We start from the raw sequence: 13,200 nt of genomic DNA on the forward strand, positions 1-13,200 counted from the left end.
TATAGATCTTCTAAATATTGTCATAGTTCATTATACCATACCAAAAAATCACATTTATTAATTTCACTAACAATAATTAGAAAAATTGTTAAGTGTTAGGATACCATCAAGTTCATGGTGGCTGATAGAAATTTTTCAAAATTCTAATTTTATCATGGGCAACAAGTATTATTGTTTTCTTGAAGTCACATATTCATTTCATTCACTTTGAAAAAAACATCTGCCAAATAGCCAAGAATGAAAGACCATATTTGTCATCAATCTTTTTTTTTAAAAATAATGTCAACTTTTATTTTAGATTCAGGGAGTATATGTGCCAGTTTGTTACATGGGTATATTGCATGTTGCCAAGATTTGGATTCCGATAGATCCTGTCACTCAGGTAATGAGCACAGTACCTAGCAGTTTTTCAATTCTTCCCCTCCTCCCCCACATCCCCCTCCAGTAGTCCACAGTGTCTATTGTTGCCATATTTATGTCTTTGAATACCCAATGTTTAGCTCCCACTTATAAATGAGAACATTTTGGTTTTCTGTTCCTGTGTGAATTTGCTTAGGATAAAGACCTCCAGCTACATCCATGTTGCTGCAAAGGATATAATTTTATTTCCTTTATATCTGTGTAGTGTGTACCACTTATTATCCAGTCTACCACTGATGGGCACCTAGGTTGATTCCATGTCTTTGCTATTGTGAGTAGTGCCATAATGAATATACAAGTGCATGTGTCTTTTTGGTAGAATTATCTGTTTTCCTTTGGATATATAGACAGTAATGGGATTGTTGGGTCAAATGGAAGTTATGTTTCTTATGTTCTTTGAGAAATCTCCAAATTGTTTTCCACAGTGGCTGAACTAATTTCATTTCCACCAACAGTGTATAAGTGTACCCTTTTCTCCACAGCCTTACCAGTATCTGTTGTTTTCTGAATTTTCAATAATAGCTATTCTGACTAGTGTGAGATGGTGTCTCACTGTGGTTTTTATTTGCATTTCTCTAATGATGAGTGATATTGAGCATTTTTTCATTTGCTTGTTGGCCACATGTATTTCTTCTTTTGAAAAATGTGTGTTCATATCTTTTGCCTACTTTTTAATGGGGTTGTTTTTTGCTTGTTGAAAAAATGTTCTTTATAGATTGTGGATCTTATACCTTTGTCAGATACATAGTTTGTGAATATTTTCTCCCATTCTGTAGACTCTCTATTTACTCTGTTCATAGTTTATTTTACTATGAAGAAGCTCTTTAGTTTAATTAGGTCCCACTTGTCAATTTTTGTTTCTGTCGTAATTGCTTTTGATGACTTAATCATAAATTCTTTCCCAAGGCCAATGTCCAGAATGATGTTTCCTAGTGTTGGGGTCCGCGTGTTTCCTGAACAAAGGAATGAACACACAAGACAACACTAGACAAGACAAGCATGGTGGCCCCGCCGAACGACATGCTCCACTTTATTTTATACCGTCGTTTGTGGAATGTTACCAAGTCACAAGACACATTGTTGTTTTTCTGACCTTTCCCTGACTTTCTGAATTTCCAAGATGTTTACATATAAACAAGCCCCCAGGGTCTGCTATTTGCAACTGAGGCCAGTCTTGTAGGCTCCTTTGTCCTCCCTGTTTGCAGAGGAGGAATGCCCTGCTTCGTATGCAAGAGCAGGACTTATAATATTAATGGGGGAATGCCCTGCTTCGTATGCAAGAGCATATAGTCCTCTACACCCAGGATTTTTTCCTAGGATTCTTAAGGTTTGAGGTCTTACATGTAAGTCTTTAATCCATCTTGAGTTGACTTTTGTATGGTAAAAGGCAGAGGTCCAGCTTCATTCTTTGGAATAGGACTAGCCAGCTATCCCAACACCATCTATTGAATAGGGAGCCCTTTCCCCATTGCTTGTTTTTGTCAACTTTGTTAAAGATTGGATAGTTGTAGGTATGAGGTTTATTTCCAGGTTCTCTATTCTGTTTCATTGGTCTATGTGTCTGTTTTTGTACCAGTACTCATGCTATTTTGGTTACTCTAGTCTTTTATAGTATAGTTTGAAGCTGAGTCATGTGATGCTTCCAGTTTAGTTCTTTTTGCATAGGATTGCTTTGGCTATTCAGGCTCTTTTTTGGTTTCTTATGAATTTAAGAATAGTTTTTTCTAATTCTGTGAAAAATATCATTGGTAGTTTGATAGGAAGGGTGCTGAATCTGTAGATTGTTTTGGGCAGTATGGCCTTTTAACAAAATTGATTGTTTCAGTCCATGAGCATGGAATATTTTCCTTTTGTTTGTGTTATCTATGATTTCTTTCAGCTGTATTTTGTAATTCTCCTTATAGAGATCTTTCACCTCATTGGTTAGATGTATTCCTAGGTATTTTATTCTTTTTGCAGCCATTGCAAATGGGATTGTGTTCATGATTTGGCTTTCAACTTTAACATTATTAGTGTATAGAAATGCTACTGATTTTTGTACATTGATTATGTATCCTGAAACTTTACTAAAGTTGATGATCAGCTCCTGGAGCCATTTGGCAGAGACTTTTGAGTTTTCTAGGTATAGTATCGTATTGTCAGCAAAGTGAGATAACGTGACTTCTTTTCCTATTTGGTTGCCTTTTATTTCTTACTCTTGTCTAATTGCTCTGGCTAGGACTTGTAGTACTATGTTGAGTAAGAGTGATGAGAATGCGCATCCTTGTCTTTTTCCAGTTCTCAAGGGGAATGGTTCCAGCTTTTGCCCATTGAGCATGTCATTGCCTGTGACTTTGTCATAGATAACTCATTATTTGGAGGTATGTTCCTTCATGCCTAGTTTGTTGAGGGTTTTTGTCATGAGGGATATTGAATTTTATTGAAGGCTTTTCCTGTGTCTATTGATATGATAATATGCTTTTTGTTTTTATTTTGTTTATGTGTGAATCACATTTATTGATTTGCATATATTGAACCAACCTTGCATCCTAGGAATGAAGCCTGCTTGATCATGGTGCATTAACTTTTTGACATGCTGTTTGATTCTGCTGGGGAATTCTGTGTCTGAGTTCATCAGGGATATTAGCCTGTATTTTTCTTTTTTTGTTGTATCTTTGCCAGGTGTTGGTGTCAGAGCGGTGCTGGCTTTGTAGAAGGAGTTAAGAAGAAGTCCCTTCTCAATTCTTTGAAATAATTTCAGTAGGATTGGTACCAACTCTTCTTTGTATATCTAGTAAAATTTGGCTGTGAGTCCACCTGGTCCAGGGCTTTTTTGTTGTTTGTTTTTGTTTTTTTTGTTTTTTTTCAGTTGGTAGGGTTTTTACTACTGATTCCATTTTGGAACATAACATTGGTCTGTTTGGGGTTTCCATTTCTTCCTGATTCAATATTGGGAGGTTGTGTGTTTCCAGGAACTTATCCATTTCCTCCAGATCTTCTAGTTTTTGTGAATAGAGGTGTTCATAATAGTTTCTGAGGATCTTTTGTATTTCTACAGAATTGGTTGTAATGTCACCTTTGTCATTTCAGATTGCACTTGTTTGGATCTTCTCTCTTTTTTCCTTTAATCTAGCTGTCACCTATTGATCTTGTCTATACTTTGAAAGAACCAATTTTGGTTTTGTTCATCCTTTGTATGGATTTTTGGGGTCTTAATTCTGTTCAGTTCTGCTCTGATTTTAGTTATTTATTTTCTTCTACTAGATTTGGGGTTAGTTTGTTCTTATTTTTCTAGTTCCTCTAGGTGTGATGTTATGCCATTAATTTGAAATCTAACTTTTTGAGGTAGGCGTTCAGCTCTACAAACTTTCCTGTTAACATTGCTTTTGCTGCATCCCAGAGATTTTGTCTTGTTGTTTCTCTGTTTTTTATTTCTGTGAAATAATTTTTTGATTTCTGCCTTAATTTCATTTACCCAAAAATCATTCAGGAGCAAGTTGTTTAATCTGCATGTCTGTCAGTCATCCTTTCCAGAGAAAAAAAAATGTTCCAATGTAGGGGGGAGGCTAATTCAGTTTGCAATTTAAGCAATGACACAACTGTTTTCCACAAAATATCTCTATATATTTTGATATGCAGTAGAAGTGTTTATATATACTTCCCAGCTGGGTGTGGTGGCTCAGGCCTGTAAACCCAGCACTTTGGGAGGCCAAGGTGGGTGAATTGCTTGAGCTCAGGAGCTTGAGACCAGCCAGGGAAACATGGTAAAACCCTGCCTCTACCAAAAATACAAAAATTAGCTAGGCATGATGGTGCACACCTGTGTTCCCAGCTACTCAGGAGGCTGAGGTGGGAGGATCACTGGAGCCTGGGAAGTCAAGGCTGCAGTGAGCCTTGATTGCACCACTGCACTCTAGCCTGGGTGACACAGAGAGACCCTATCTCAATACGTGTGTGTGTGGATGTGCACATGTGTGTGAGTGTGTGTGAATCCTTGAGAATCCAGGATTCTTGCCTGGCTATGGCTGAACATAATGAAAATACATCCAATATTAAGACATAGGACTCTTAGAAGTCCATGGCAGATGGCAAAATAGCTAATTAAAAGAGTCCATTAAAAGCTTTGGGGGACTGCCATAGAAGAGTATGAAGGGTATGAGTAAATTAAAGACTGTGGGTTAATCAGATGGTTAATTTTAACAATCTTGGATGCCTTAAACAAAGAATGACAAGATCAAAATTACACTTTGTTGTCTCTGTCAGGTCTCCTATGTGAAAGGTAGGCCATACAGTGGAAACAGCAGAACTTCAAGAATTAGAAGGAAGACATATGGGAGAATTCAAAGGTCTCAGATAGCTCCAAACCTGGAAGCCTCCACTATACCTCCTTGCTGTCAGTTGAAGCATCCCTACCTCCCCTGTCCGACGACATGGTTTTTGTACACACACACACACTTCCCATTTTATCAAATAGATTAGTAAAAAGCTGTGTACTCTGGCCAGGCGCAGTGGCTCAAGCCTGTAATCCCAGTACTTTGGGAGGCCGAGACGGGTGGATCACGAGGTCAGGAGATCGAGACCATCCTGGCTAACACGGTGAAACCCTGTCTCTACTTAAAAAATACAAAAAAGTAGCCGGGCGAGGTGGCAGGCGCCTGTAGTCCCAGCTACTCGGGAGGCTGAGGCAGGAGAATGGCGTAAACCTGGGAGGAGGAGCTTGCAGTGAGCTGAGATCCGGCCACTGCACTCCAGCCTGGGCGACAGAGCAAGACTCCGTCTCAAAAAAAAAAAAAGCTGTGTACTCAAGGATCAAGATTTAATAAAATTAATACCTATTACTGCATCATCAATGTCATCAATGATATTCTTAAGTAAAACTGGCTTTTTTTTTTTTTTTTTTGAGACAGAGTCTCACTCTGTCACCAGGCTGGAGTACAGTGGTGTGATCATGGCTCACTGCAACCTCCACCTCCCGGGTTCAAACTATTCTTCTGCCTCAGTCTTCTAAGTAGCTGGGATTACAGATGCGTGCCAGCACGCCCAGCTAATTTTTGTATTTTTAGTAGAGATAGTGTTTTACCATGTTGGCCAGTATGGTCTCAATCTCTTGACCTCATGATCCACACACCTTGGCCTCCCAAAGTGCTAGGATTACCAGAGAGCCACTGTGCCCGGCCCATTTTTTCTTTCTTTCTCTCTCTTTCTTTCTTTCTTCTTTCTTCTTTCTTTCTTTCTTTCTTTCCTCTCTCTCTCTCTCTCTCTCTCTCTCTCTCTCTTTCTTTCTTTCTTTCTTTCTTTTTTTTGTGCTACAAGTGTATGGGTAAAGAATACAATGATCAATGCCTGCTACAATTTAGTACCCCTGCCTTGAGTCATGCTAAGGAGCAGTTTTAGCCACTAGTGCTTTAGCATCATCAGTATAAATTTCAACACAGTGGAAAAAGGCAAATAACACTTTAGTATTACCATGAAGGTAGTTTTGGGGCCATGGTGGTAGCAGTGGCAGCAGCAGCACTTCTGAGAGCTGCTGCCCTTGGCAGCCACTGAGTTCACTTGGGAATAGAACATTTCTAAATGAGACCGTGGTACTTTTATCATCAAGAAAATTGAATATGGTAATACTTTGGTGAGACATGGGTTCTGTTAGGGAACTCTAGAATTTAATCTCTGCAATACTGTCTCCTGTTTTTTCACCTTCATTGCTGCAGACAATATCTAAGTTCAGGCACATATCACCTTCTATTTAGAGAGTTCTCGGAAATGTTCTTTGATTTCTCTGCCTCTAAAATCTCCTTTCTCCAAATGTGCTTCTACACTAACTGTTGCGGATTAATATTCCTAAATCCCCCTTTTATTCCTTTGCACAAATTTCCTTTGAAATTTCCAGTAACTTTTTCCATCTATCAAATAAAGTCTAACTGCCTTTATTTGATTGCCAGGGCTCCCCTTGTTCTGGACCCAGCTTCCAATCCAGAGTTTTTTCCACCTTTTCTTCATAATTTCCAACCTCAGAACATACATAGCATTTCCCAACCATAGTAGACATTTATCTGAAACCCCCTTTTAATGTCTGGGGCACTTCCTTACCTTTTGAGTCTTTATAGATGGCAGAGCCTACCTCCCCCTAAAGAAGTAGAGGACAGGCACTTGCTTTCCAGGAATTGTAATAGTTACATCATCAGTGCATAATCAAGGCTTAGCCAGTCATTAGAATTAGCCTCTTAGGGCCGGGCATGGTGGCTCACGCCTATAATCCTAACACTTTGGGAGGCCAAGGCAGGTGGATGACCTGAGGTCAGGAGTTCAAGACCAGTCTGGCCAAGATGGAGAAACCCCATCTCTACTAATGATACAAAAATTAGCTGGGCATGGTGATGTGCACCTGTAATCCCAGCTACTTGGGAGGTTGAGGCCGAAGAATCACTTGAACCTGGGAGTTGGAAGTTGCAGTGAGCCGAGGTGTCCCCATCGCACTCCAGCCTGAGCGACAGAGCAAGACTCAGTCCAAAAAAAAAAAAAAAAGCCTCTTAAAGATGTTGAATCTGGAGCTAGTGACGTAAAGACCTAGTGAGGCTTTGGATTCGTCAGTGGGAGGGCAGGGCAAAGGACCACTGTGGTATCAGGATTCAGGACTGCAGTAGCATTCGGTGTTCTAGGGCCACGGTGGTATCAGTACTCAGTACTACAGTAGCATCCAGTATTCAAGAGCCACAGTAGTATCAGGATTCAGTACCACAGTAGCACCCAGTATTCAAGGGCCATGGTGGTAGCAGTGGCAGCAGCAGCAGCAACTGCAAACATGCTGGCTGTGCCAGTGGTATTACAGCTGCTAGTTTTTGTGCTTAGGGTGTGGTGAAAGTGGTAACCATGTCCTACCCAAATCAGTTTTGCAGTAGGATTTTAGCCATTTTCCTTGCTGAGTTTCTTCTTTTTTATGCCCATTTTCTGAGTCTACCTCTCTAGCACCCTATATGAATCTTTTCAATATCCTTTCAGTATACTTCTTTTCTGCTTGTATCAGCTAAAAACCATTTTTGTTACTTGCAACTGAGAGCCCTGACTAATTCTGAAATTAGTTTGTGGAGGTTGCATCAACAATCCTTCAGGAAAAAGAAGGTCGGCGAGAATCCAGGATTCTTGCATGGCTGTGGCTGAATATAATGGAAGCATGTTCAGTATTAAGACTTGGGACTCTTAGAAGTCCATGGCAGATGGCAAAGTAGCAATTAAAAGAGTCCATTAAAAGCTTTGGGGTTATGGAAAAAAATAAAAGAAAATTTAAAAAGAAAAAAAAGCTTTGAGGCCTGCCATAGAACAGTATAAAGGGCATGAGGAAAATTAAAGACCGTGGGTTAATCAGATGGTTAATTTTAACGATCATGGATATATCACACAAAGAATGACAAGCTCAAAATTACACTCTGTTGTTTCTGTCAGGTCTCCTATGTGAAAGGTAGAGTATTTAGCGGGAAAGAGTAAAACTTCAAGAATTAGAAGGAAGACATATGGGAGAATTCAGAGGTCTCAGACAGCACCAAACTTGAAAGCCTCCATTAAACCTCCTTGTTGTCAGTTGAAGCATCCCTACCTCTCCTGTCTGATGACATGGTTCCTGCCTTGCTCTGATGGCATGGTTCATGCCTGTGAGGGCATGAGGAAGAATTACATTATCGTCACGTTATCTCTAGAGCTATACCTAGAGTCAGAGCCCAGGAGTCCTCAAAGAACAATTTAAAAGTCATACCTGGGAAGATACAGAGCACATAGCAATATGGTTGGCAAAAATCTGGAGAATATAGATGTAAACAGGTTCTGAGTATGTGACAACAAGGAAAAAAGGACTCAAACTTAGTCAAGCTGAGTTTGTGGATATGGGTGTGCTTACGAGTTATTCTGGATTCCTTGTGAAAACTTAGGCACTTTGAGTCTCCTGATTTTTGGTTTAATTGGTTGACTAATGTATAGATTGAATGGTGGCCCATGCTAACTGAAGCTGAGATGCTAAAGATGGCAAGAAAGATGGGAGCCTGGGTCACTGATGAAAACGCAGAGCTGCCAAACAAGCCCTTGAACAGTGCATCATCAGATTGCATTTATATGAGCAATAAAAGCTTTGATCTTATTTGGGCGAATATTACAAATATATCTCTTCTATGAAGCAAAGTTAATTCTAATTAATACAACGTGAAAAGTACACATCTCAAATCTATTAGCCTTTTTCTTTTTCTTTTTTTTTTTTTTTTTGAGACGGAGTCTCGCTCTGTCACCCAGGCTGGAGTGCAGTGGCCGGATCTCAGCTCACGCAAGCTCCGCCTCCTGGGTTTACACCATTCTCCTGCCTCAGCCTCCCGAGTAGCTGGGACTACAGGCGCTGCCACCTCGCCCGGCTAGTTTTTTTTGTAGTTTTTAGTAGAGATGGGGTTTCACCATGTTAGCCAGGATGGTCTCGATCTCCTGACCTTGTGATCCGCCCGTCTCGGCCTCCCAAAGTGCTGGGATTACAGGCTTGAGCCACCGCGCCCGGCCTAGCCTTTTTCAAAAAGACAGATGAAAATTTATCAAGACAACTGTATATTAGAATTCATGATGTATTTTTTCAAAAAAAAAAAAAGTACACATTCCTAATTCTATCCACTGAAAAGACCCAGGAACAATGGCAAACCCAGTAGCAATGAGCACCCTAGTACCTACCAAAATGAACAAGGGCACCTTGGAGAAATGACCAATAGTGGAGCTGAATAAAGAAATGTACAAAATAAATGTCCTTCCTCATATCAGGAGGTAAGGAATCTGTCAAAGGCTAATGGGATGCCAGAAGGACACAGGAGCCAACTTGAATGGTCTCTCATTGTCCAATGATTAGATCATTTGAGGATCAAAAAGAATGACTCTAATTACTAAAAACACAACACATACATACAAATGAAATCGTCAATGATAACGCTAGAAGAAAATCATCCCATGGCTTATCATTAGAAATGGCTAAGACATAACTTATTACCATGAAAAATAGATAAAGGGACACATAAAACATTTATTCTGTCTTTCTTGTGTGTATTTTATTTTTCTGGTAAATAAGTGATTGATAAAGAGCTCTTCTTTATAGAAGAGTTTTTGTTAATAAATACAGAAAGAATGAAAGAATTAGAGAATTATCACATTTCAATTCCAAAATGACAAAAGAGGCCTAAGACTTAATCATTAATAAGTACCAAAATTGGCCAGAGACAGTGGCTTATGCCTATAATTCCAGACTTTTGGGAGCCTGAGGCAGGAGGATCATTTGAGTTCAGGAGTTTGACACCAGCCTGGACAATATAGGCCCCCATCTCTGCCAAAAAAAAAAAACACATATTTTTAAATTAGCCAGGCATAGTGGCATGGGCCTGTAGTCCCATCTACTCAGGAGGCTGAGACAGGACAATTGCTAGAGCCCCTGAGTTCAAGATTGCAGTGAGCTATTATCGTGTCACTGTACTCCAGCCTGGGTGACAGAGTGAGACCCTGTCTCTCAAGAAAAAGAAAAGAAGGAGAAGGAGGAGGAGGAGGAGGAGGAGGGGGAGGGGGAGGGGGAGGGGGAGGGGGAGGGGAGGGGAGGGGGAGGGGAGGGGAGGGGGAGGGGAGGGGAGGGGGAGGGGGAGGGGGAGAAGGAGAGGGAGAAGAAGAAGAAGAAAAGGAGGAGGAGGAGGGAGAAGAGAAAGAGAAAATAAAAGAATAAGTGCCAAAACTATTAGATGAAATATGGGTGGGGAGTTTACAGTGGATGGATCAGGCTGATCACACGCGAACTCACTGATCAGTCCTGGCATTGGGAAAACGAGACCATCGACCAATATGAGCCTCCTAATGTAAGACAATAGGATCATCACCATCTCTGAAATACTTTTAACCCCAAAAATGAAACTGAATTTAGTCATGTCTCAATTTAGCCAAGTCCCTTCAGAAACATGTAAAATAAAACACAAAGCCATTTCCAGGATGTGGGAAATTCTTTAAAAACAATTTTGAACAAGTAAATGACAAAAAATAAGAGGCATCTATATCACAATAAATTACAAGAGACTTAGCAACCAACATTGTTTGGCTCCTGATTCAAACACTTGAGAAAATGAGGAGGATTTGATTATGTTCTAGGTACAAGGTGACATTAAGAAATTATTGTTGACTTCAGGCCTGGCATGGTGGCCCACGCCTGTAATCCCAGCACTTTGGGAGGCTGAGGCGGGCGGATCACGAGGTCAGGAGATCGAGACCATCTGGCCAACATGGTGAAACCCCATCTCTACTAAAATCCAAAAACAATAATTAGCCGGGCATGGTGGCATGTGCCTTAGTCTCAGCTACTTGGGAGGCTGAGGCAGAGGAATCACCTGAACCCAGAAGGCGGAGGTTGTAGTGAGCCTAAGCGAAGGTCGTGCCACTGCACTCCAGCCTAGCGACAGGGCAAGTCAAGAAAGAAAGAAGGAAGGAAGGAAGGAAGGAAGGAAGGAAGGAAAGAAAGAGGAAATTATTGTTGATTTTATGTGATATAGTGCTATTGTAGTTATCTTAAAATGTTAGAGATTCATTCTAAAATATTTATGGATGAAATGATATGATGTCTGGGATTTGCTTTATTATATACTTGTTAAAGCCAGAAGGGAACTGATGAAACTAGATTGACAAAATGCTGATAGTAGTTGTATCTGGGGATTTACAATATCAATATTCCTACTTTTGTGTATGTATGAAGAAGAAAAGGAAAAGGAGAAGAAAATGCAGATGACTTCTGGTGCTGCTTCTTCCTTCTTCCTGTTTCTTCATCGTGAATGATATATGACTACAGGACTTACAGTGTAGCCATCATCAGGTGACAATAAGGCAAACAAGAGCATGGGAATAAAAATAATGTAAGAATAGTAGACAAATGCAAAGGAAAATGCTGAGCTGCTGCACTAACTCCTCACCTACTGTGGATACCTTTTTGCATGAGACACCTCAATCTTTACATATGTAAGCCACTGTGAGCGGAATTTTCTGTTCACTGCAGACTCATATTGTGGTAATTAATACAGTTTGACTCAATTACCACTAGCGATTTGGGGTTCTTCGCGTCCCCTGGGTAAACTTAGCTAGAATGACTGGCACTAACAAAAAATAGGGTTGCTGCATCACAATTAAGTCAAGTCCCAAAATTAACAGGCTCAAAAGAAGTTTGTATTCTCTTTTGCCATGCCAGAGAGGAAATACTGGAAGGTCATATGGAAGATTTTACCTTTTGTCAGTTATTTCTGAGTAGTTTATTAGAGCTTGGAACTAATGAGGCCATGGATGCCTTTTTGTTTATTTTAGTGACCAAATCAATGGTTTTGCTGTAGTTTGGTATCACACCAAACTTTTAAAGTATAGTTTAAATCAATGGTTTTGCTGTAGTTTGGTCACACACCACTGACTAGGGCCCAGAGGTTTTTGAGTGGTCATACTATAATCCCACGGTAAATGTATATTTGGATCACTGACAGTATTAAAACCACATTCTAACTGCATGGTTCAGTGAATCAATTTCATTATCTTCATATATGTTAAACAGAGCTTGTTGACTGAATCTGTCCTTCAAAACCTAATCTGGTAGAAAATTTCATTTATTTCACAAAATTTGAATTGGCACTTACTTTCTTGCTACTTATATCAATACACTAGAAGAACTGAAACAGTTCCCTCTGTGAGGTTCACAAGATGACTAACAAAAAGACATCATATTAAACAAACCCTCTGCTACCCAATTTTCTACCTAGAGGAGTGACATGGGAAATTATTCTGCCTTTACTGATTTCTTTCACATCCAAAGTTTGCTCTTGTTTTCATGATTCTATTGATCTCTGGATTCCACAAGTATACAAATGACTTACCACTGTGCAAACAACTATGCATTAGTCAGAACTTTCATAAAGTTCTGCATGGGAACCTGGAGGAGGTTCATCATAAAAGACAGATATAATTTAAAATTTGGTAGTAAGGAGTGAGTAAAGGAAGTGAATTTATATGACCTGAAATAATGAAGATTTAAGAAGGACCGAGTCTTGTTTTTGAGTATTAAAAAGGCTTGTATATAAGTGATACAAAACAATTATTCTCAGTCCCATGTGGCAGATAGAAATTACAGCAGAGAGAATTTAAACCAGACATTAGAAGGAATCTAAAGATTGTGAAACATGGCTCTATATTTCCACATGATTATAGAGTTAGTTTTTAAAAAAGCAATATGGAGTTATTATTTTCAAATAACTTTAACTTAAACTAAAAACAGGATAACAACTCAATTTCCTAAAACAAATATTCACATCAACTCTCTGCAGGAATAGAGTGATAAGTGAGACATGTCTCTGCCCTCTGAGAGTTACAATGTTGGAAGGATGGTGAGTAGAATTAGCCAAATACCAAAATAACTGCAACATAATGTGTAAATGCCAGGCGAGGTGGCTCATGCTTGTAATCCCAGCACTTTGGGAGGCTGAGGCGGGAGGATCACTTGAGGTCAGGAATTGGAGACTAGCCTGGCCAATATGGTGAAACCCTGTCTCTATTAAAAATATAAAAATTAGCCAGACATGGTGGCTCGTGCCTATAATCCCAGCCACCCAGGAGGCTGAGGCAGGAGAATTGCTTGAACCCAGGAGGTGGAATTTGCAGTGAGCTGACATCGCACCACTGCACTCCAGCCTGGGCAACAGAGTGAGATTCTGTCTCCAAAACTAAAAATTAAAATTAAAAATAAAGTATAAGGTGTAAGTGTAACTGATAAATACCAAAGCAAAATCCTAT

Source organism: Trachypithecus francoisi, unplaced genomic scaffold (assembly GCF_009764315.1).
Source record: "Trachypithecus francoisi isolate TF-2019V2 unplaced genomic scaffold, Tfra_2.0 Lachesis_group18, whole genome shotgun sequence".
Classification (NCBI taxonomy): domain Eukaryota; kingdom Metazoa; phylum Chordata; class Mammalia; order Primates; family Cercopithecidae; genus Trachypithecus; species Trachypithecus francoisi.